Raw genomic sequence first — 23,043 nt, 5'->3', positions numbered from 1 at the left:
AAAATTTAACATTTAAATATAAAAGGAAAAAATAATAAATTATAACAGTAAATCTCGGAGGTCCTGTAGGTCGGCTATTAGGAGCCGCAAATGGTGGCCCATCCGCAGGAGGGCCCCACGAACCCCCTCATCTGCCGGTGTTGTGGCATCTGTGGGCATGTGAAAGGGGCAAAAATTAGTCATGATATTCATGCATACATTTCACATACTGCTACATAAATTGCAGAAATGCTAGGTGACATGTGTAATTAATATATATATATATATATATATATATATATATGTAGAGAGATAGAGACACACATAGATAAATAGATATGACACATACATATATACATACATACATGCAAACTTATTTACTACATACTGTGTTTTTGTCCCTCTACCCTTTACTCTGCAGAAGACATAACAGTCATAGTGTTTCTTCTCATTCACAAACCACCCATGACTAACCAATGACAAGCATGTCATGGCCTCCGTCAATAAGAACTTGTCACAATCTCCTCAGTCTAAGTTCAGTGATGGTTCGTGGCATGGGAGTTATGCAAATGTCAGGAATGCACAGTACACATCCTCCAAATCATAATTCAGTCTAAACCAACCTACAATTCTGTGAGGGCAAAAAAACAATCTGAACTACAGGGGGTGTTTAGGTAGAGGAGGCTCCAGGGACACTGGCAATTTGTGACTCCATTCCAAGGTAGGCCGGCCCATACTCCATTTATAGCATACATCATATAGTTTATAAATAACATTCAACAAAAAGATACATTCCACTATATGATGGGTCAGAATCGACGCTTGCAGCAGGTGAATTTAATCCACAAATGATACACTCATCCCTTTACTCCAGGATCCTGTTTAACTACAACGGTTATGTGGCAGTCAAAATGGAGCTCCAAGCCATCCCACAAACCTGTGTAATTCAGAGGTGTCCTGGATGAAAGGGATGCCTTGGACACCCCATCTAACCCGTACCTGTATCTGTAGCTACCCACTTTGGGTTCTGTATTAATAGTATTCTAACAAAATTTACCATCACCAGTGCTACATAACAAATACCAGTACAACTACTTCATGAATGATGCATTATGTATACATACCGATTTGTTGGGCCTCCGGCGCCTCACACGCCTCCTCCCCCTCGGATTCGGCCAACTCCGGGGCAACCGTGGCCTCCTCAGCCCCCTCCTCCGCCACCTCCTCCGCCACCATCAGCTCCTCCACCTCCTCCTCCGCCACCACCACCTCCTCCACCACCACCACCTCCTCCACCTCCTCCACCTCCTCCTCCGCCACCAACACCTCCTCCACCTCCTCCTCCGCCACCAACTCCTCTTCCACCTCCTCCACCACCACCTCCTCAGGCACCTCCTCCTCCTCCACCACCTCCTCCACCACATACTCCTCCTCCACCATCTCCTCCACCTCCTCCACCATCTCCTCCACCTCCTCCACCATCTGCTCCTCCTCCTCCTCCACTTGCTCCTCCTCCACCATCGGCGGCACCTCCTCATCAGGCTCTTGCCCCTCCTCCTCGGCCTGGCCTGCCTCGGCCTGTTCACGTGCCTGTCGTGCTCTGGCTCGTGCTGTGTGGAAGAAACCAAAATCATGGTCAATGTAGGGTCATTGGGGCACATGTATTAATCCATAACAAGACATACATGGAAGGGTGATAATGTTGGCAAACGATGTTTGAAAGTAGCTCCTTACTGTTAATGGACTCCAAAGTGTGACATTTAAGTTATTATGTGATTGTTAGTAATTTGTTCAATCATTACAACCCTGGCATTTATCAATGTTTAACACATATTAGATCTGGCACATTGTATGCATCAGAATCATGAATGCTATGTAATTACATATAAAAGGCACATGACTGCATGTTAACCAGGAAGAAGCACACATAACAGTCTATGGACTTTTAAACCCATGGACACCCACTTATCATGAGACAATTGTTATAGTTTATATATGCTATGATGTCAGTGCGAAATTTCATAGCAAAAATACTCACAATCAGCTATCTCCCTCCTAATCTGGTGGAGAAGCTGGGGCTGGCGCCTGCGGAGGTCTGACCACCGCCTCTCTAGCTGGCCGATGGTCCTCCGCACCCGAGTGCGGGCGAAAATGCGGCGCCCTGCCGCAGCATAGGCCCGCCGCTTCTGGCCATTTGTTATGAACGGCCCTGCACGGCCCAGCCTTGTCTCCATGACGGAGACCAGAGCCCTCAGTTCCGCAGGCGAAAACGGCTCTGCCCTGCGTGTCTCCGCCATGTTAACAATGGCATCAATCAACCAATCATGTGGTGGCATTGGTTTATCACAGTTATTTCTGTTAATAACTTTATTGTTCATCTTGACATGAACAGCGTCTCTGCGCCAACACAAATGGTGACAAATTCGCATGCCTTCAAAACGGTAGTGCTGATGTATGGCAATGAACAAATCTGATATATATAAAACACAGTGTGTATGCACTTTGCAAATCCAATAACGCCTCGCTCCGCCAAGCAACGCGTGCTATAGCTTAGCAACGCATAGCTGTACTTAGCATTACTTACTCTATGCATCTATGTGTATGCGTACATTTATGTTTAAAAGACACATACACATACTTGCAGGTATCCTGAGTCCAGCATTATACACCAGCGCTGGCTGCCTGCCTGCCTGCCTGCCTGCCTGCCTGCCTGGCTGCCTGGCTGCCTGGCTGCTCCTTGAAATTTTTAAACATGTTCATAAATTCCAATATCATATATATATATATATATATATATATATATATCTGCAAACAAATCATACATCAACACAGAAAAAAGTCCCCACCACATTAGAGAATAAATCAATGTACTCACCAGACATCAGGGATAGTATCAACTACAATAATGAAGATATAACAAACACATAAGATCCCTTGCACAAGGTATAATAATGAGCACCTATATTGTACTTCCACCAAAACTAAGCACATATGATAAATATCTACAATTTCTTTGCCATTAGGAGGGCAGGCTGGCTAATTGTCGTTTTGTAACACTGACAACTAACACACTGTACTTATTTGAAGGGGTGATTTTTACAACAATTGGTGTGTTCTGGTCAACTATATAAAATGTACCTGAAGAATCTTTGCGCCACAGAGTCCCGCAGCTGGTATCCCCTCCGGCATTCAGGGGCGCGGGATGGGCGCATGGGCGGATCTTGCGGCTCAGATGGAACCTCCCACTCATCAAAGGGTATCTCACGCCGCACAGCAATGTTATGGAAAAATACACACAGGCCCACGATCCTCGACACCATTTCAGGCGCATACTGTAAGTCCCCACCAGTGCGGTGGAGCACTCTAAATCGACCCTTTAAAAGGCCAATTGAGCGCTCCACCACTTGCCTGGTGGCAACATGCGCCCCATTGAATGCCTCCTGTGGGCCCGGTGCTGGGGAGCTGTACGGCGTAAGTAGCCAGGGCGTACATGGGTAACCGGAGTCACCCAGAACCCACGCATCACGGCCTTCCAGCTCTTGTAGTCTTTGCCATATCCCGGTTTGTCGGATGACATGAGAGTCATGGGCACTTCCGGGAAACTTCGAGTTGAAGGCGAGAATTTCCATGGATGGGCCACATACCACCATCACGTTCAGTGAGTGGAACAATTTGCGGTTCCTATATATCTTCTCACTTCGAGATGGAGGCACAAATGGTACATGGGTGCCATCCACAGCCCCTATCACATTAGGGAAGCCAGCAATTTGATGGAAGGCCTGCTGGCTTCTGCGCAGGGTCTCGGTGGCAAATGTCATGGCCATGAAGTGCCCCTTGCGCCTGAACATGGCCAACGTCACACGCCTCAGGATTCGGCAGAAGGCCGGCTGAGATATTCCAGCAAGTACTGCCACTACTTGTTGGAATGATCCTGAGGCGCAGAAATGCAACACCGCCAGCAGCTGTGTGTGAGGCGGAATTGCTGTCGTGATCCCGTGTAGAGGTTCCAGATCACTCTCAATTAACGAGAGCAGATCCAGAATGACATGTGGCGGTAACCGGTACCTAGTAAGTACCTCATCATCGGGCATACCAAACAGAGTCACCCGTGTGCAGGGGCGGGCTGGGCCGGGGGGCAGAGTGCCATATGCCCCCCGGGCCGCTTACCCACCCACTGGCTGCGGGCCGTGCTGCGGCTGGATCAGCTTCTCCAGCCCTCCTGCACTGGCCGCGGCTTACAGAACACGGCCGCGGCTACAGGAAAATGGCCGCCGGCCCCCTGCACTGAGGACATGTTCTCAGTGCAGGAGGCCGGCGGCCATTTTCCTGTAGCCGCGGCCGTGTTCTGGAAGCCGCGGCCAGCGCAGGAGGGCTGGAGAACCTGATCCAGCCGCAGCACGGCCCGCAGCTAGCGAGTGGGTAAGCGCTCTCCCCCCCCCCTCCCTCACCCCAGCATATGTGTTTCTGTCACTGTGGGGGCATATCTGGCACTGTGTGGGGGCATATCTGGCACTGTGTGGGGGCATATCTGTCACTGTGTGGGGGCATATCTGGCACTGTGTGGGGGCATATGTGTATCTGGCACTGTGGGGGGCATATCTGGCACTGTGGGGGCATATATGTATTTGGCACTGTGGGGGCATATGTGTATCTGGCACAGTGGGGCATATGTGTATTTGGCACTGTGGGGGCATATGTGTATCTGGCACTGTGGGGGCATATGTGTATTTGGCACTGTGGGGGCATATGTGTATCTGGCACTGTGGGGCATATGTGTATTTGGCACTGTGGGGGCATATCTGGCACTGTGGGGGCATATGTGTATCTGGCACTGTGGGGGCATATGTGTATCTGGCACTGTGGGGGCATATGTGTATCTGGCACTGTGGGGACATATGTGTATCTGGCACTGTGGGGGCATATGTGTCTGGCACTGTGGGGGCATATGTGTATTTGGCACTGTGGGGGCATATGTGTCTCTGGCACTGTGGGGGCATATGTGTCTCTGGCACTGTGGGGGCATATCTGGCACTGTGGGGGCATATGTGTCTTTGGCACTATGGGGGAATATGTGTCTCTGGCACTGAGGGGGCATATGTGTCTCTGGCACTGTGGGGGCATATGTGTCTCTGGCACTGTGGGGGCATATCTGGCACTGTGGGGGCATATGTGTCTTTGGCACTGTGGGGGAATATGTGTCTCTGGCACTGTGGGGGCATATGTGTCTCTGGCACTGTGGGGGCATATGTGTCTCTGGCACTCTGGGGGCATATCTGGCACTGTGGAGGAATATGCGTATTTGGCACTGTGGCAGAATATCTGGCACTGTGGCGGCATTTGTGTCTGGCACTGTGGGGGCATATGTGTATTTGGTACTGTGGCGGAATATCTTGCACTGTGGGGGCATATCTGGCACTGTGGACATCACATTGTGCGGTGTAATGGGCATCATGGTATGGGGCGTAATGGACATTACGGTGTGGGGAGCATTGGGTAATTGCCATCACAGTATGGGGTGTAATGGGCATCAAGGTGTGCAGCATAATGTGTAATTAGCATCACAGTGTGCGGTGTATTGAGTAATTAGCATCGCAGTGTTGGGCGTAATGTGTAACTGGCATCATGGTGTTCAGCATAATGTGTAATTGGCATTACGGCATGTGGCTTTATGTGTAATGGGTATTACAAGGTTCGCTAAAATGTGCAATCTGCAGGTACACAATACAATCATGGTACAGGCAACGCCCCTTATGATAGGCCACGCCCCTAATTTTCCGGCGCGCCTACGGCGCGCAAAAGCATTCCTTCCAGCGGTGACTTGGCTGATTATGGGCCAGTGCTCTGGACTTGCCCCCTAGGCTAAAAGTTGCCAGCCAGCCCCTGCCCGTGTGCGATAGATTCTAGCACGTCCTGGCCTCCTTGGGCGACGAGTGGGGAGAGCCGCAAGTGCCCTTAGCCTCCTTTCCATGAATGCCATCATTGCTTCAGCAACCTAGAAAGAAATGAACATAAATAATGATGCACCTATGCACATAATGGCCATATCCGACAACAAATAGATTTGTAGGCTTCAATACGTACAATAGATGGCCGCCCCGTCAAATAGCGAAGATCCATTTGACTCAATAATGATGTAACAATAATATGAACTCAATACACACCGTCCTAAACACACAGATGCTTACAACATCGAACTACTAAACACTACTTGAGTATCAAAGGTGTCTGCATTTGTTGCCGACATCATGTACTCTGACACATTTCACCTATTGCTGGGACATGTTGTCCTGCAATAGATGGACACACACAGGTTTAAGACCTGTGATTGAAATAGTGAACATGTGACATGTTGCTATAATGCTACAAACACTTTGCTGGCCCAACAATCTGTAGTCAGTGAGGCAATGGTGCATACATTCATACACTTACATTGTTAATGGATATCATATCTACAAGGACCATGGAAGAGCTTACCTTAGACCCTGACAAGTACAGATCTGGAGACAAATGATTCTAGCAGCAATTCACTATTTATAGGCCTCTCACATGTGTTGTCTATAACAGTAGTGATGAGTATTGCATGACTTGTGGCCTGGATTTTCTAAGGTATTGGGCTACTTTTAGATTGCAATCAAAATCAACAATACCACAGTAGTCATGAACCAAATGTCATGTCATGCTACCAAATAGCATGTATATTGTGCGATAGTCACAGGTGTATCCGAAGATTCTATGCAATGTTAGAATTGGTGACCAATATTTCATGTAGAAGTTTCGCCAGGTTTTACACAATGGAATTTCCGCAACGTATGCGGCGCGAAAAAACCACGCCGTACGCAGGCGGCCGTTATGCTCGAGCACGGAACGCAGCTGCCGCTGATGTACGCCAAACAGGATACACAAACAGTATATAAAGGTGTATTAGAATGTGACAAAGTTGCTGCTAACATGTCTGGATCCCAATCAGAGGTGGACCAAGAGTTGCAGCTACTTTTTGACAAGATGGACTCCAGCACCTCCTATGTGCCACTGCACATGCAGGCAGTGGGAAATGCTGAGGCTGCTGGCCCTTCTCCAGCAGGGCAACCTGCACCTGGCCCTTCTCCAGCAGGGCAACCTGCACCTGGCCCTTCTCCAGCAGGGCAACCTGCACCTGGCCCTTCCCCAGCAGGGCAACCTGCACCTGGCCCTTCTACAGCAGGGCAACCTGCAGCTGCCTCATATGCAGCCTCAGCAGAATCCTTTGGAACACAACCGGGGACTTCACAAGATACTACCATGGGCAGCACTTCAAGTACAGCGCCACGTGCCAGTGGGCGTGGGCATGGACGTGGCAAGGGGAAAAAGAGGCCAACAGAGGAACCAAGTTCCCGAAATAAGGCATATGAAGCACAGGAGCTTGCCATCCTGGTTCCGCGAGCACGTGATTGGATTGAGTGTCCACCGGAGAGGCTGACACACACACGCAGATGGAAGATTTGGGAAGACATAACGGCAGAGATTAATGAAGTGGCGCCACAAGTTCGTGAGGCGGAGCATGTCAAGAAGAGGCAAGTTGTTTTGTGATACATGTGCCCAGTAATAGACAAGTAATGTTTGAATTAATGCTCAGATGGATTTGGCAAATGGCCGGTGAGGTTGGTACGATACACAGACATGATTGCCATGTTATTTAGTTGAGAGTTAGAGTAGGGTGAGTGTGAATGTGTATTGTAACGGTTGATATCATAGTTGAATGTAATGTCATGTTTTTGACATGAAGCACATGTCGTAATATGTAGCACAGAGCAATGGCTGCAACATCAAACATCTGGAGTGACATGTATTAATATGTCAACTTACATTGCAGGTGGCACAACTTCAAAACCAACCTGAAGAGGAAGATGACCAAGCGGTGGGAACACAGCCAGAGATCTGGGGCCGGGCCCATGCCATCAGGGCTAGAGTTCACCCCCCTGGAGTTGATGGCCGAGAGCTGTGTAGCAGTTGAGGAGGTCAGGGGGGTGAGCACGATGGATAGCGAGGCCCCAGCTGAAGTGTTTGCGTCTTTTCTGGAAGGTAAATATTTGTCATGCCATAAGCTTGTGCAAGTAATTATCTTAGAATGTGTCCTAATTGTGTTTCTCATTTTCAACAGACACCCCACTGCTTGGTGAACAGTCTTCTCAGGAGGTGGAGGAGTCCGTGCCACCTGGCCCCAGTGGTAGCCGTGTGCAGCAGCAGCCATCGGCCCAAGCCGATTATGCCAGCTTGGCCCAGATGCTTGGGGACATTAACCAGCAGGGAGAGTTGGCATCAGAACAGATGCGTAGGACCGAGGAGATCATGGCGAGCTTGGTCAGCACCCAGCAGTCCATCGCTGGGAGCATGCAGTCCATGGCTGAGGCGCATCAGGCCATGGTTCAGGCGCATCAGGCCATGGCTGCAAGTGCTCAGGTGCTGGCCGAGCAAGCCACGCGTCAAAATGATCTCCTCCTCCACCATAATGAGCTTATGGTGGAGCTAGTTAACAGCAATAGGGTCCTAATGTCATCTGTTTCTGGTGCATTACCACCTGCAACACTCCCTGCTGGCAGGAGGGGTAGACCATCCACCCCCTCACCAGCATCTGCTCCACCTGCCCCAGCATCTGGCCGTGGCCGAAGAGCTGCTGCACAGGCCAAGGAGCCTACCAAGGGCAAACGTGCTCGCAAATGAACTTGTGGCTGCATTAATCTCCACCGTTATGTGGTCCCAACTCTTTCATTGTGCTGTGTGTGTCAGCTTCTTGTGTCCAATCACGTGCTGAGGGTAACCAGATGAGCCCTTGCTTCATATGTCATTTTTGGTTCCCCTGTTGCCCTCTTTTGCCTGCCATTACTGTCAGCTGTACTTGAAGTGATGTTGCTAAGTCCCCGGTTGTGTTCCAAATGATTCTGCTGTGGCTATGAATGTGTGCAATTATATTTATTTTGGATTATAAGTTATTTTGGTACATTCCTGCCATGGTTTTTGGTATTATTTTTTTTTTTTGTTTTTAATTGCTTCACAGTTTCATTGTGTGTGAAATGTCTTTAAATAAATTTCTTTACTTTATCAAAATTGTGTGGTTTAATTAGTACATGTAGAATACACATGTGTATTGATAGGATTAATATTCAGTGATGTCCATTCTTAGCAGTTTAAAAGTGTGGGACAAGTACAGCATATGTGTGTGTTTAGTAAAGGTTCCTTGAAGCAGCAATGGTTTCAATTAAAGCACTGACAAGCGTCCTATTAGTGAGTAATGAGTAAAGGAGTCGATTGTATTGGGTTCAGGTGTTAATGCTTGTAGTCATTAGGCGTTCCGTTCGGCTACCGCAAGACCGAGTGGTTTCCGCAAAGCAATACTTGACTTATGGACACCGCACATTTCTATCGGTTTTGGTCGCGTGCATTCGGAGTGCTATCCGAATGTACGCCCCCCAACATAAGTGTACTCCCCCGTGTCCGCCCATGTTTCCTCCCAGTTTTTCCCACTTTGAAACTACGCCCATGTCTCATTCCGCATGACGCCCATAATACGCCCATATTTCAAGACTGATTGCGGGGCACAGTTTTGTACGGGATTTGCACGAACAGGTACGGAGTCAATGCGTGGCACATGCGCGTGGCGTTCTCCACGCATGCGCAGACGCCGTAAAGACGCTATCCGAAAGTATGCGGAAAAGTACGCATCAATCAGAATAAGGGCCCGGGTGTCATTGTGGTGCCGCCCCCTGATTACCAAATGTTTCCTACAGGCTTCACAGTCTACACACAAGTTTTAACTCATTATGGGCCAGATTCTCTAAGCTTCAAAAGTGATAAAATGGAGAGTGATAAACAGCCAGCCAATCAGCTCCTGCATGATATTTTTCAAACACAGTCTGTGACATGGCAGGTAGGAGCTGATTGGCTGGCTGTTTATCACTCTCCATTTTATCACTTTTGAATCTTAGAGAATCTGACCCTTTATCTTATTATCGGCTGAAATCACTTGTACAAATAATCCCTAGGTGCTGATCATTTAGTTTATTTCACCATGAGGTAACTGTGACATGATGACAAATTCTCAGACACAAACTTTGTTGAGTAAAAACTAAATGTTTCCTCCTGAATCCCACGTCCCCGCTTTCTCTATAACTAAATGACAGAGCATTGCAATAACCATTCAGGCAAAGCTACAATGATCCCGAGGGCAAACAGAAGGAAGTGGCCCATATCTTAACAACATAATAACAGGCTGTTACAGGGCGACACTCTGCTGAGTCAGCAGTTATGTCCTCCTGCAAGATAATTATCGATTTGACTATTTCATCTCCTACTGTTTTATCTAGAGATGTGCGGCGGCCACTTTTTCGGGTTTTGGTTTTGGATCTGGATCTCCCTTCGTGTTTTGGATCTGGATTGGTTTTGGCAAAACCACCCTTGTGGGTTTTGGTTTTGGATCTGGATTTTTATGAAAAAATGCTAAAAATGGCTAAAATAACAGAATTTGGGCCTGTTTTTGCCCCTAAAGTATTATTAACCTCAAAAACATTAGTTTCCACTAATTTCTAGTCAATTTTGATCACTTCACAGCTTACAAAATTGTTTTAATTTACTGTAGTTGGGCTAAAAGGGTATACCGAGGTAGCTGGATGACTGAGCTAAGCGACAGCAATGAGCATAACATACATGTGGACCTTACACCTGTACACTGGACACAGCCGTCACACTGGACACAGCCCCTGGACAATGGACACAGCCTCTGGACACAGCTCCTGGACACAGCCGTCACACTGGACATAGCCTCTGGACACCGCCCCTGGACACAGCTCCTGTACACTGGACACAGCCGTCACACTGGACACTGCCCCTGGACACTGGACATAGCCCGTCACCCTGGACACAGCCCCTGGACAATGGACACAGCCCGTCACCCTGGACACAGCCCCTGGACACAGCCTCTGGACACCCCCCTGGACACAGCTCCTGTACACTGAACACAGCCGTCACACTGGACCTTGCCCCAGGACACAGCCCGTCACCCTGGACACAGCCCCTGGACAATGGACACAGCCCGTCACCCTGGACACAGCCCCTGGACACAGCCTCTGGACACCCCCCCCTGGACACAGCTCCTGTACACTGGACACAGCCGTCACACTGGACACTGCCCCTGGACCTTGCCCCTGGACACAGCCCGTCACCCTGGACACAGCCCCTGGACAATGGACACAGCCCGTTACCCTGGACACAGCCCCTGGACAATGGACACAGCCTCTGGACACAGCTCCTGTACACTGGACACAGCCGTCACACTGGACACTGCCCCTGGACACAGCTCCTGTACACAGCCCCTGTACACTGGACACAGCCCCTGTACACTGGACACAAACCCTGTACACTGGACACAGACCCTGTCACACTGTACACAGGCCCTGTCACACTGGACACAAGCCCTGTCACACTGACCACAGCCCCTGTACACTGGCCACTGCAGCCCCTGTACACTGGACTTGTGTACAGCAGCCCCTGCAGACCCTAATCGAGTGAGCAGCAGCAAAATAATATATTATTATTATAGCACAGCACACAGCACAGAGCACAACCACCCTCTTCCCTCTCCTATGCTGGAGTAAAGATGGCGGGTCGCGCATGCGTCTTATATAGAATCCAGATCCCGCGAGAATCCAACAGTGCGATGATGACGTTTTGCCTCGTTTTCGGTCCGGAATTTAGGCGGGAACTCCCGAGCCGGCTCGAATCCAGACTCGGATCGCGATATTCGGATCTGTCGGATCCCGGAGATCCGGACCCGCTCATCTCTAGTTTTATCACATACAGGTTTGCAGGAAACAAACGTAAAAATATTTTATAGCCAGGTCTGTGTGTTTTAAAATGGCCGCCATGGTTCCATCAAATAGTTCCTAGGCTGCAGCCTAAACAGCCTACCGATTAATGAGGCACATTCAAAGTTTGCCATGGTTTTTTTTTTAGACAATGCGGGGGTGGCGGGAGGGGCAGCGAACCAATGGTACACTAGAGCTATTTAAAAAAAGGAAGAACAATTGTACTGTGAGAAGAGAGGTAAGTAGACTTTATTTCAGCTGGGTATCATTGCCGTGTGATTATTTACAGTGTAAATGATGACATAGGCTCTGATGATTGTTGATAGAAGTTCTCGAGGGGGCCTGATAGTGGGTTAATATGGTTAATACTTCTTCTTTCTGTCTCTCACTCATATACCTCTATATCAACCCTGCACTTCTCCCTCCCACTCAGGGCTGCCGAGAGGTATGCTGGGCCACGGTAAAATTTTGAGGGTGTGGCCTAATCGAGGGAGGCATGACCCCCGCGGTTAGGCCAAGCCCCCAAAATATTTAGTGGGGTTGGAAAAACAGTCTAAAGCGTTATGAACATGCCCTAACAATGCCAACCAAACGGCCATGTCAGAGGCGTAACTACGAATTTTGAGCCCCCCCGCCGCAAATTTTTTTGGGCGCCCCCACTCCCCCCTCCCCTCGTCGCCCCCCGCTGCTGTCTCTGCCGGTACCTGCCTGCCGTGCCCGGTGCCGTCACGGCCCCGTCTCTCCCACCGCTGGCTAGTGGCTCCTGCTGCTATGATGAAAAGTCTCTTAGAAAATGGCTGCCCCCATACTGCAGACAGAAAACTGTCTGCAGTATGGGGGCAGCCATTTTCTAAGTGTCCGTTTTCATTATCGCAGCAGGAGCCACTAGCCAGCGCTGGGAGAGACGGGAGTCGGGACCGTGACGGCACCGGGCACGGCAGGCAGGTACCGGCAGAGACAGCAGCGGGTAACTATAGCCCCGCAGACCCCTGGCGCCCAAACTTTCTCTGCGCCTCCCCGCCACCGCGGGGGCTGCGGAGCTATAGTTACGCCACTGGGCCATGTCATACCTGCTTTTACCCAACCAACCTGAATCACACCCTGTGTAGAAGATACATAAGGATGACCAGCGGTCAGACTGCTAGCAGTCAAAATCCAGATGCCAGACGTCAGGTAAATATTTGACCCTCCCTAGAAGCAGCCCAACCCCCTATAGAGCCTGACCCTAACCCTCCCCTCTAGTGGCTAACCCTAACTACTGCACCCCGCAGCCTAACCCTAACCCCCCCCCCCCTTTGAAGTGTCTAACCATAAAGGCCCCCATACACTATGCGATTTGGGCCCGATTTCACCCAATTCCGGCGGATCAGGCAGAGAAATTGTGTGAAAGTCGGAGGTCGCATCTGATGTGGTCCGCAGCTGTGTGCCAGTGGTGCCGCACCGCTGGCACACACCTACTCTATCTGCAGAGTGGGGAAGCACCGGAAAGAAGAGGCGCTCCCCCCACTCTGCATCCCCGGTGGGCGGGGAACAGGAAATAAAAAAAAAATACAAAAGATTTACCACATGTAAAAACCCCGGGGGAGCTCAAGAGAAATGTATGCCTTTAATCCCCTACTAGTGGGTACATCTAACTCTCCCCTTCCCCGTCCTTACCATAACCCACCCTGGCATACTTGCGTTCAGCATCCTGGGAGCCAAGATTCCATGGCCTGCCCCCTAATAGATATCGGGTTTGAAGTGGCGGTCTCCCAGCAGAAGTCAGGATGCCAGCCTTGGTATAATGAATACGGGCATCCCGATATAGCGAATGACTTTATAAACGGTTTTGGTACTACGTTAACCCCACTGATTTCCAATTTGCAACTTTATCAATAAACAGTGAAAGTGAGGAATGGAAAAGTTGCAATCTTTAGAACCTTCAAACGATTATTTCCATCCAGGAGGCCAGACCGCCTACCTTACAAAAGAAAAAGATACCGTTCTTATATTGCGGGGGGGGAGCATATTTCAAGTTTTCCCTTTTCTGTAAACAATGCACTTTTAAAAATCAATTTAGAACAATATAAAGTTTTAATATATGCGCTGAGTTTATGTCTGTGGCTACAGATCCCCTACCTGTATTATAAAGTACATTTATATCCAGAGTCATTGACTTTTCTCTCTGCCTGCTTGCTTTGGGAGGCTTAACAATCATCTTGGGGCAGGCTAGCTCCTTATAATTGCTTATGCCATTCAGCAGTGTAGTGAACTATAGATCGGGTGTCAACGAGAACCTGTTCTCTCTCCAGCAATGATGAAAGTAAGATTAGAAGAGGGGGTGAGCGCTATATTGCTGACAATATCGCAGAGGGGGTGATTATCACAGTTCGCCTGAAGACTACAAATAGCTTCAACTGCAACAGAGTTCTTTATTTTAACTATATACAGAAGCCATATAGGTGGCTTGTGGCAGTAATGACTAAATCTTATGCAAGTTGTCACCACAGCTCCTCAATCTTGCAAGGCGTACATGACAAGGTGGTGTAATAGAATAATGTAGTGCGATTATTAGTATTAGGAGGGTAGTGTAGGAGCTGCCCCGCTCTTGCTTTGTTCATGTGCATCTAAAGGATCCACCCAGCGCACATCAGTATCCACTCCACGCTTGGCAGTTACCACCAAACACAAGTGCACTCACCGTAGGTATGAAAACAGGAGAAAATCAGGACCATCTTCATAAATGGGATCACTTTGTAGCTGCACAGGGCCCCACTTCTCTAAGACAATTGGAGCAAGGGCAGGCTGGGCCAATCAGAGTGCAGCATTTCCTTTCCTGCCTTCCAGGCTTCAGCCAGACGGTACATGGCTATCGGCATGCTGATTGGTGGATGGCTGAAGCTATCCACAAATTAGAGTGCTTGCAACCATTCATTTTATGGAAGTATGCGATGAGATGATGAAGGATTGCAGGAGTAAGATTAAATATATATATTTATATATATCATTATTCAATTATGGGTGGGTAAGGGCCCCAGTGCATTGCTTTGGCCAGGACTTACAATGCTGTTATGCAGGAAGTGGGTAGTGGTGTAGGATCACTATAAAACATTTAGGTTGCTCAGGCCTCTCAGGAGTGAAGTGGAAGACTACTGTCCCCCACTGTGTTAATCTAACACAGTAACAAAATGGCACAGCGTATACACAGTATTTGGTCGGTGGCCATCTTGGCACATGGAATGAAGCCTCCCTGGAGGAAACAACATGAAGTCTGTGCCTTAGCACAACCCACCTTTAACCTTGAAGAATTCAAAGTGAATGAAGCTGTTCTGAACAAAAAACTAGAAAGGATTGAGGAAGAAGTGATCAGGAGCAAAGAGAAAAAATTCAATAGGGACAAACAAGACTACGCCAACAACAGAATAAAAAATTGGTCCAGATTCGGAGCAAGGAATAGAGATAACAGCTATTCCAGGAAATTCATCTCCAAAACCTACATACCCCCAAAACAAGATACCAGGACACCAAGGAACCACTATTCCAAAACAAACAACAGATTTTCAGCACTTAGCAGACTGGAATCATGTAGTGACAATGATTTTTTATCCCCGGGACAAACACCAACAGTAAGAGACACGACCAAAAGATACAACCACAGAGGACGTATAGAAATAGCCTCTCCACAAAAACGCAGGTACATAGAAGAGGAAAACGAGGAGGGAGGAAGAGACACAAAAAGAAGATATCTAAAATAATAGAACCAAAAAAACAAGGCATATTTAACCTTTCATCCCAAAACCTCACGAACCCACAAATAACATTGCTAAGCAAAGGCTTATCATTCGCTCCTATTCAAAAACCAAACAAATTCCAAATGTTTCTAGACCTGAACAAATATGTCAGAAAACTGACATTAAAAAGACACTTCGCCAAAAATGAGAACGCGATAATTAATAATTATGAGTCTCAATCTAAATCTTCATTGAAATGCACATCGAAATTTTATCCGCTCGAATCAAAGGGAAACCACATACCTATTTTCTATGAAATGGTTAAGAAAGATCTCATAGACAACAATGAGACCACCAACATCGGGAAAAACCTCACCAATCAGGAGAGAAGGGCCTTAAAAGAACTCAAAGAAAACAAATTAATAGTTCTACGACCAGCAGACAAAGGAGGAGGCTTGGTGATACAAGATAGAAAAGAATATGAAAAAGAGGCAAAGAGACTATTGGACGATCCCAAATCATACAAACCACAACCCAAAGACCCAACCGAGCCCTATGTAGACGAGCTAAGAAAATTACTTTTGAAAGGACTACATGAACAAATCATTACAAAATCCGAATACCAATATCTACTCAATAATGATCCGGTCATACCCATATTTTACCATCTCCCAAAGATTCATAAACAGCTACAAGATCCACCAGGCCGACCTATAATAGCAGGAATCGATTCACTTACGGCACACTGCTCTGAATATGTTGACATCTTCCTCAAAAACAAAGTTACAGAATTACCATCATACCTGAAAGATACATCTAGCGTACTGAGAATTATGAAAAACATCACCTGGCAGGACACCTTCCTATGGGCCACTATAGATGTTTCTTCACTTTACACTTCGATTGAACATGAAAAAGGAACACAAGCCTGCAGAGAAGCCTTAGAAAAAGATACCAATCTAACCACTGCCCATATCAACTTTATCTGCGATATTATCATGTTTATACTAACTCATAATTATTTTAAATTCCTGGACCAATTCTTCCTACAAATCTGCGGAACGGCCATGGGCACAATATTTGCACCAAGCTTCGCAAATTTACTTATGGGCCAATGGGAAGACCAGTACGTCTACAACAACAATCCATTTAAAAACAATATACATATATACAAACGGTACATAGATGACATACTTGTTATATGGGATGGAAACCTGGAAGACTTCATGAAATTCATTAATCACATCAACAATAACAACTACAACTTGAAATTTACATTTAATGTGAGTAAAGATCATGTGGAATTTCTGGACCTAATATTATCGAATGAAGGGGAGATAATTACAACTAAAAACTTCATCAAGACTGTTGACACAAATAGCTACCTTCACTACAAAAGTGGACATGTCAAACGATGGAAAGATAACATCCCATTCTCACAATTTTACAGGATCAAACGAAATTGTAGCACAGCCATATCATGCACAGAACAAGTGGAAATCTATGCCAACCGTTTCAGGGAAAGGGAGTACCCTGAAAAAATCATTCATCAAGCAATTACTAAATGTGAAGAACTCAACAGAGCAGAACTACTGGAGGAGAAAATCAAACCCAAAAGAGGAGAAGATAACAACCACTCATTAGCCTTCATCACGCAATTCAACTGCGAAGAAAAAAAGATCAGACAAACCATCAGTAAACACTGGAATATACTTAAAATGGACCCCATTCTAGAAGATATACTTCCCAATAAACCTCATGTCATATTCCGAAAATCAAGAAACCTCAAAGAGATACTAGCACCAAGCCTGCTTCAAAGCAACCCTACCCAGCAAACATCACTAACCAAATGTACAGGTACATATAAATGTGGTCACTGCAACATTTGCAAACATGTACATCCGGACAGAAAAACCTTTCAGAATTACAACAACACCAAAAAATATACAAAGAAACATTTCTGCAATTGCAATACCACATCAGCCATCTACATGATTGAATGTCCGTGTGGTCTTAAATACGTGGGTAAGACCAAACGCCCACTCAAACTCAGAATACAGGAGCACATCAGATACATCAAAAATAAACTCACAACTCATTCCGTATCTCGACACTTCTTAAATAATCATAACTCATCCGTAGAAAACCTCAAATTCACCACCATTGAACACGTCACTCTTGGACCACGGGGAGGAGACCTAGCAAAGAGACTTTCGCAACGTGAGATGTTCTGGATTTACGAACTCAACACCCTGTCACCCCATGGTTTGAATGAAAGCTACGAAATAGCCCCTTTCCTCTGAAGAAACAACACCACAGAGGTCATGGCCTGCATGAAAGTGACCCCAATACAAGGAAATGCGACCATCCCACTCTGCACAAACCCGATTCCATCCGAACTCGGAAGTTAAAAAGCAGTGGGCCCAACAAGTACCTGGGAGGGAGACCACCAGGGAAAATTGGGTATCGCATGTAAAATTGTACAGGGAAGGACACCAACAGGTCCAAAGAACCTCTGATGGTAGTTGTAAATGAAGGGCCTTCAGAAGGTACAAGGGACATCATGTCCGAAGACACTAGCCCGAATGTTTGAAAATTCCATCATCACACGAACTTTATAAAAACCTGAAACATAAACCATAAATACCTGGTATCGTAACCATTCCTCTACTAACTGAAGAAGTGACTAACCATAAATTCTAAATACTTCAGCAAGTTTCAACAGAAAGGAATGAAAGAAAATGAAACAATCACTATTGTAAATACAGCTAATGGACTCAGAGCATGACCGAAAATGGACTATACCTTTATAGAACATAGAAGTTCACTACACCTATATGGTGATATAGATTTTAGGATTCCTCACTATATATATATGTCTCACTCAGAATGAAAATTCTGTCACCTGTAAATAATATCACCACACATTCAAATTCACTTCAAGTGAACACTGTCACAAATACTGTTGTAATTGTATAGTAATATCACAGTTGAATATAAGTATATACAGGACTCTCTTGTTTGTCACCTTACAATGAAAATAAGCAAAACACATGGGATCACCATTGTTTGCACGCTAGCACAAAAATGTCACTCATATGACAATGAAGAATGAAAAATGCAGGCATGCGGCAAACAAATTTTTAATAAGTGTTCTTTTTATTAACGTTTATACTCTATTTTGTTCCTTAGTACGTTTATCACGAAGAGCTAATTATGCCTTCAATAGAGAATTACCATGACAACGTCTGTGTCCCACAATGGAAAACTTCGCCCCCACAAGTATGACGATTGAGATCCGACAGGAGACTACATTCCAATAGAAGGCTTGCGCTCCAATACAGTAAACATCCGCGTTCCACGGACATCCAGCAAGGAGACGCACTTCCGGCTTATCGTCAGCTCAATATAACATCTGCGTTCCAAAGTCAGCGCTACGTGCGCTCCAGCGGGGAGACGCACTTCCGGTCCAACGTCTACTCGGCACAGGCTTCAACTACCGCGCTCCAGCGTCAGCGCTGTGTGCGCTCCAACTACATTCACTTCCGCGCTCCACAGACGGACAGTGCGGTGACGCACTTCCGGTCCAACGGAAAACAGTGTTACCGATCACAGCAGTATTCACTGCAGATCTAAAACAACTAGACAAAATCAACAGAGACCAATTCTCAGAATCTACCAATACCAGCTATAAATGTTTGCTTAGTACTGTACTTTCATTATAAATACGAAAAATCGGACACTTCCGCTTCCGGTTCCTAACCCCACCCCCATGTAATCACAGACAGTATAAATACTCTCACTGATCACACCCCAATATTCTGCTCCCCTTGAAGAAGTCCTCAAGTGGACGAAACGCGTCGGGACTGCCCTCCAATCCTTTCTGCCACTGAGCCAAGAGACTGCAGCACTACCTCCAGGTCTCCAACTACGAAAAAGACTTCGAACTTTTTTTCACTTACCCCATACCCAGCTAAGTACTAACCATACTTCCTAAACAAAGGGGATAGACCTATTGTTCTTATATGTTCATTTTGTTTTAAAATACCATATTTTATTTTCCTCCCACTCTTGTGTCATTTCCATTTTACCCTTCCCATCCCCATTGCCCATCCCAACCCAGTGTACAAGTGTTATATGTATTGTTTCTATGCATTGTATGAATTAAGTGTATACAAAAAATACCTTGTTTTATATCCATATTCTTTTATTTTGGCTAAATAAACACATTTTTTTATAGTATATCTTTGCATATACGTCTATATTTACTGTTGAGAAATATTAGTCTACTATAAGGCGCCTTGATTCTCCCCATACTCTCTATATATATTTATATATATCATTATTCAATTATGGGTGGGTAAGGGCCCCAGTGCATTGCTTTGGCCAGGACTTACAATGCTGTTATGCAGGAAGTGGGTAGTGGTGTAGGATCACTATAAAACATTTAGGTTGCTCAGGCCTCTCAGGAGTGAAGTGGAAGACTACTGTCCCCCACTGTGTTAATCTAACACAGTAACAAAATGGCACAGCGTATACACAGTATTTGGTCGGTGGCCATCTTGGCACATGGAATGAAGCCTCCCTGGAGGAAACAACATGAAGTCTGTGCCTTAGCACAACCCACCTTTAACAAATATTACATGAAAGGTCCAGCCTACAAACACTGTTTTACCAAACATTTGATTAATCAGCAATCCCATGAAAAGCTACAAAAATTGCAGTTCCCCTTTCTGGAGAAAACGAGCACAATGTCAAATGTGCTTATAAGGACTTTTATCTTCTGCAACTGGAATACATCATCTAAAATTGTGTGCAGCTGACACATCCCCTCCTTCACTCATCAACTGTCCGATGGGAATTTCCTCATTGCACCTGTTCATCAGGAAGAAAGCGTGGAAGCTGCCAGTTCAATTCGGCAGTGGAGTCAAGCAGTCGGCATGCACCGTGCTATTCCAGATGGGCTTCTTCCATCGCTCAAAGCTCAACAACTGGAAGGGGTTCAGGAAACCATCTGAGTTTAGTCTCTTCCAGGCAAAAGGGAACATGGATATATTCTATTGTTTGTATCCGGCTATTGTCCAGCGCATAAGACACTAAGGGGAAAATTTACTAAAGTTTCTAAAAAATGAAAATAGGTGATGTTGCCCATAGCAACAAATCAGACATACCACTGCAGACCACAGTCAACATTATTCTCAACAGGGCCTACAGTCTCACTTCTATGTACTAAAACCCCAAAACTGAGCTTTTCTGAGGTTTTACCATAGGCTGTGATTATCCTCAGAATGAAAAAGCCAGAGAAGAAGGATCCTGGAGAGGTGGTGGAACTCCTTTTCCCTGCCACAACCCCACTCCTCCGTTACTTTATAAAGGGACAGTAGTCCTACAAGGAAGAGGAGTGGTCATACAACAGTACCTCCAATTCAAATTACACCACACAGTAACACAATCATATTTACATTACATTGCATGTAGTGTGCCTGATTCGTATTACACCACATTGTAGTTTACCTTACTCATGTTATGACACATAGTAGTGCCTCTTATTCCCATTAAGTCACTCAGTAGTAGTGCCTCCTACACAAAATGGCCACCGTTATACTGTCCCTTATGTATAATGCCCACAGTTATAGTGCCTCTTGCACATAATTCCCACAGTAGTAGTGTCCTTTATGCACATAATGCTCACAGAAGTGCCCCTTAACCACATATCTTCCTCTGTAACTCCAGCAGCTCACCACCTGGGTCCCACCAGCAGCTACATGCCCTGTGTTCCTCAAGCAGCTTCCTTACATACCTGTGTCCCTTCAGCCCTTTCTCACCTTGCACTTTGTATTCAGTATCACTTCAGTGATAGTAGTGGCAGGACATTAGAAAAGGAAGCCACTAGGAAAAGGCTTTCTATTGGAGTTACTGTGCAGGGCTGTGGAGGAGGTGGAACTAGTCCCCCCTACCATTACAGGTGATGGACCTCCGTTCCACCCTGTTCCTCCACCACTTTAACTCATGGCTCTCACTGCCGCAGCAGCCAAACTCTGGTGAAGACTCCCAGAAACTGCCATTGCATGCTTGCCGCTGTCACAAAGGTCAAAGATCAAGGGTTCATATTCCACTTTTATTATTGTTACTCTTCCAAAAGGTATAACCCACAGGAATCTCTGCTCCATAAATACCCTCTGCCCATAGACTATGGAATTTAGCTGAGCAATGAAATATGACAGCTTATGTGGGGGGGGGGGGGGGGGGGAATCTGTGCAAAGCTATTTATCATGCAGATTTTAAGAAGACAATTTTGGCAGACATTATATTGATGGAAAATACCAGGAACGACACAAGGACATTTGGTCTAGCGGAGTCATTTTGGAAGAGAATTATATAATTGCCTTTCGGAACACATTAATCACAATTCATACCTTTCATTCCGAATGTGTTATTCTTCCGTGCTAGTTTGGAAATTACCTCAGGACAGGTAATTGCATAGTTTCATCTGGCAGGTTGCCACGTTTTGATCATACGAATGGTTCACATCTAAATTATTTAAACTTGTATGTTACTGGAATGCATGCTTACTGTTACTTTTATGTTATTTTATGGGGGGGGGGGGGTTCTGCTCCTTGAAAGGAGACATTTAAAAAAAAAGGATCAGATGATCCATTTTTTTGTTTTTGTTTTTTAAATTGGAATATAAAAATGACAAATTTAAATGTAAAAAAAAAATGAAAAGAAAACTAGCAAATATTGTCTAACCCAGTGGTTCCCAAACTGTGTGTCTAGGCTCCCTGGGGAGCCTAAGGACTCTTGAAGGAGTGCCTTGGATTGGTGGTCCAGGATCAATTCAAATTATTTATGTTCAATGTAAAAGGCAAAGCCAGTGCTGGTGGCTGCCAGTCATAAAATATGTGGACAAACAGAAACAAATATTGCCCCTCACTACATAATTAAACCTAACTATGACATATAAAATAATTTATTTCATTTAATATTTTTTTCTAAGTTTCTGAATAAGAAACTTTTGGCCTAGGGGTGCCCTGAAAAAAAATCTTATACTCTAGGGTGCCGAGATTCAAAAAACTTTGGGAAACACTGGTCTAACCTGTTGTTGCAGTTCACAAACAGAAGGATGACATATACGCACAGCTTATTTAATGATATTTTTTTTTCCGAATTTCACCAATACCAATACTCTTGGGGGCATTAATTCAAATCAGTTTGGGAACAACTACTGTAAGGTAAGCCATCAGCCATATCTTGAGAGCATATTGCAAATGAGACCAGTATACAATGTCATTATGACATCACTCCCACTATAAAGTGCCAAGAAAACAGCCATTCTATAGCAGGAGGGTGGGGCTACTTGATGACGGCCCACTTGTGCTCTGTAAGTGGGCAGCAGCAGGGGTTGCGAGCAGCTGGCAGAGATGCAAGTGGCTGTATGGTGATGCCTGAGACTTACCTTTCAGGGGGTCTGGGAGCACCATGGAATTTTTAGGAGGCCCCTTGGAAGTTCTGGGAGAGAA

The 23,043-nt window shown here is 46.0% G+C and overlaps 1 pseudogene; it reads left to right on the top strand.

The window, feature by feature from the left end:
* Nucleotides 1–17,879: 17,879 nt before the first annotated feature.
* LOC146060818 (5S ribosomal RNA) lies at nucleotides 17,880–17,998 on the top strand (annotated as a pseudogene).
* Nucleotides 17,999–23,043: the final 5,045 nt, after the last annotated feature.

The sequence above is a fragment of the Crinia signifera genome, chromosome 2 (genome assembly GCF_055691185.1).
Source record: "Crinia signifera chromosome 2, ASM5569118v1, whole genome shotgun sequence".
Taxonomy (NCBI): Eukaryota; Metazoa; Chordata; class Amphibia; order Anura; family Myobatrachidae; genus Crinia; species Crinia signifera.
Note: the sequence above shows the minus strand (reverse complement) of the source record. Positions and strands in the feature narration are given on the sequence as shown.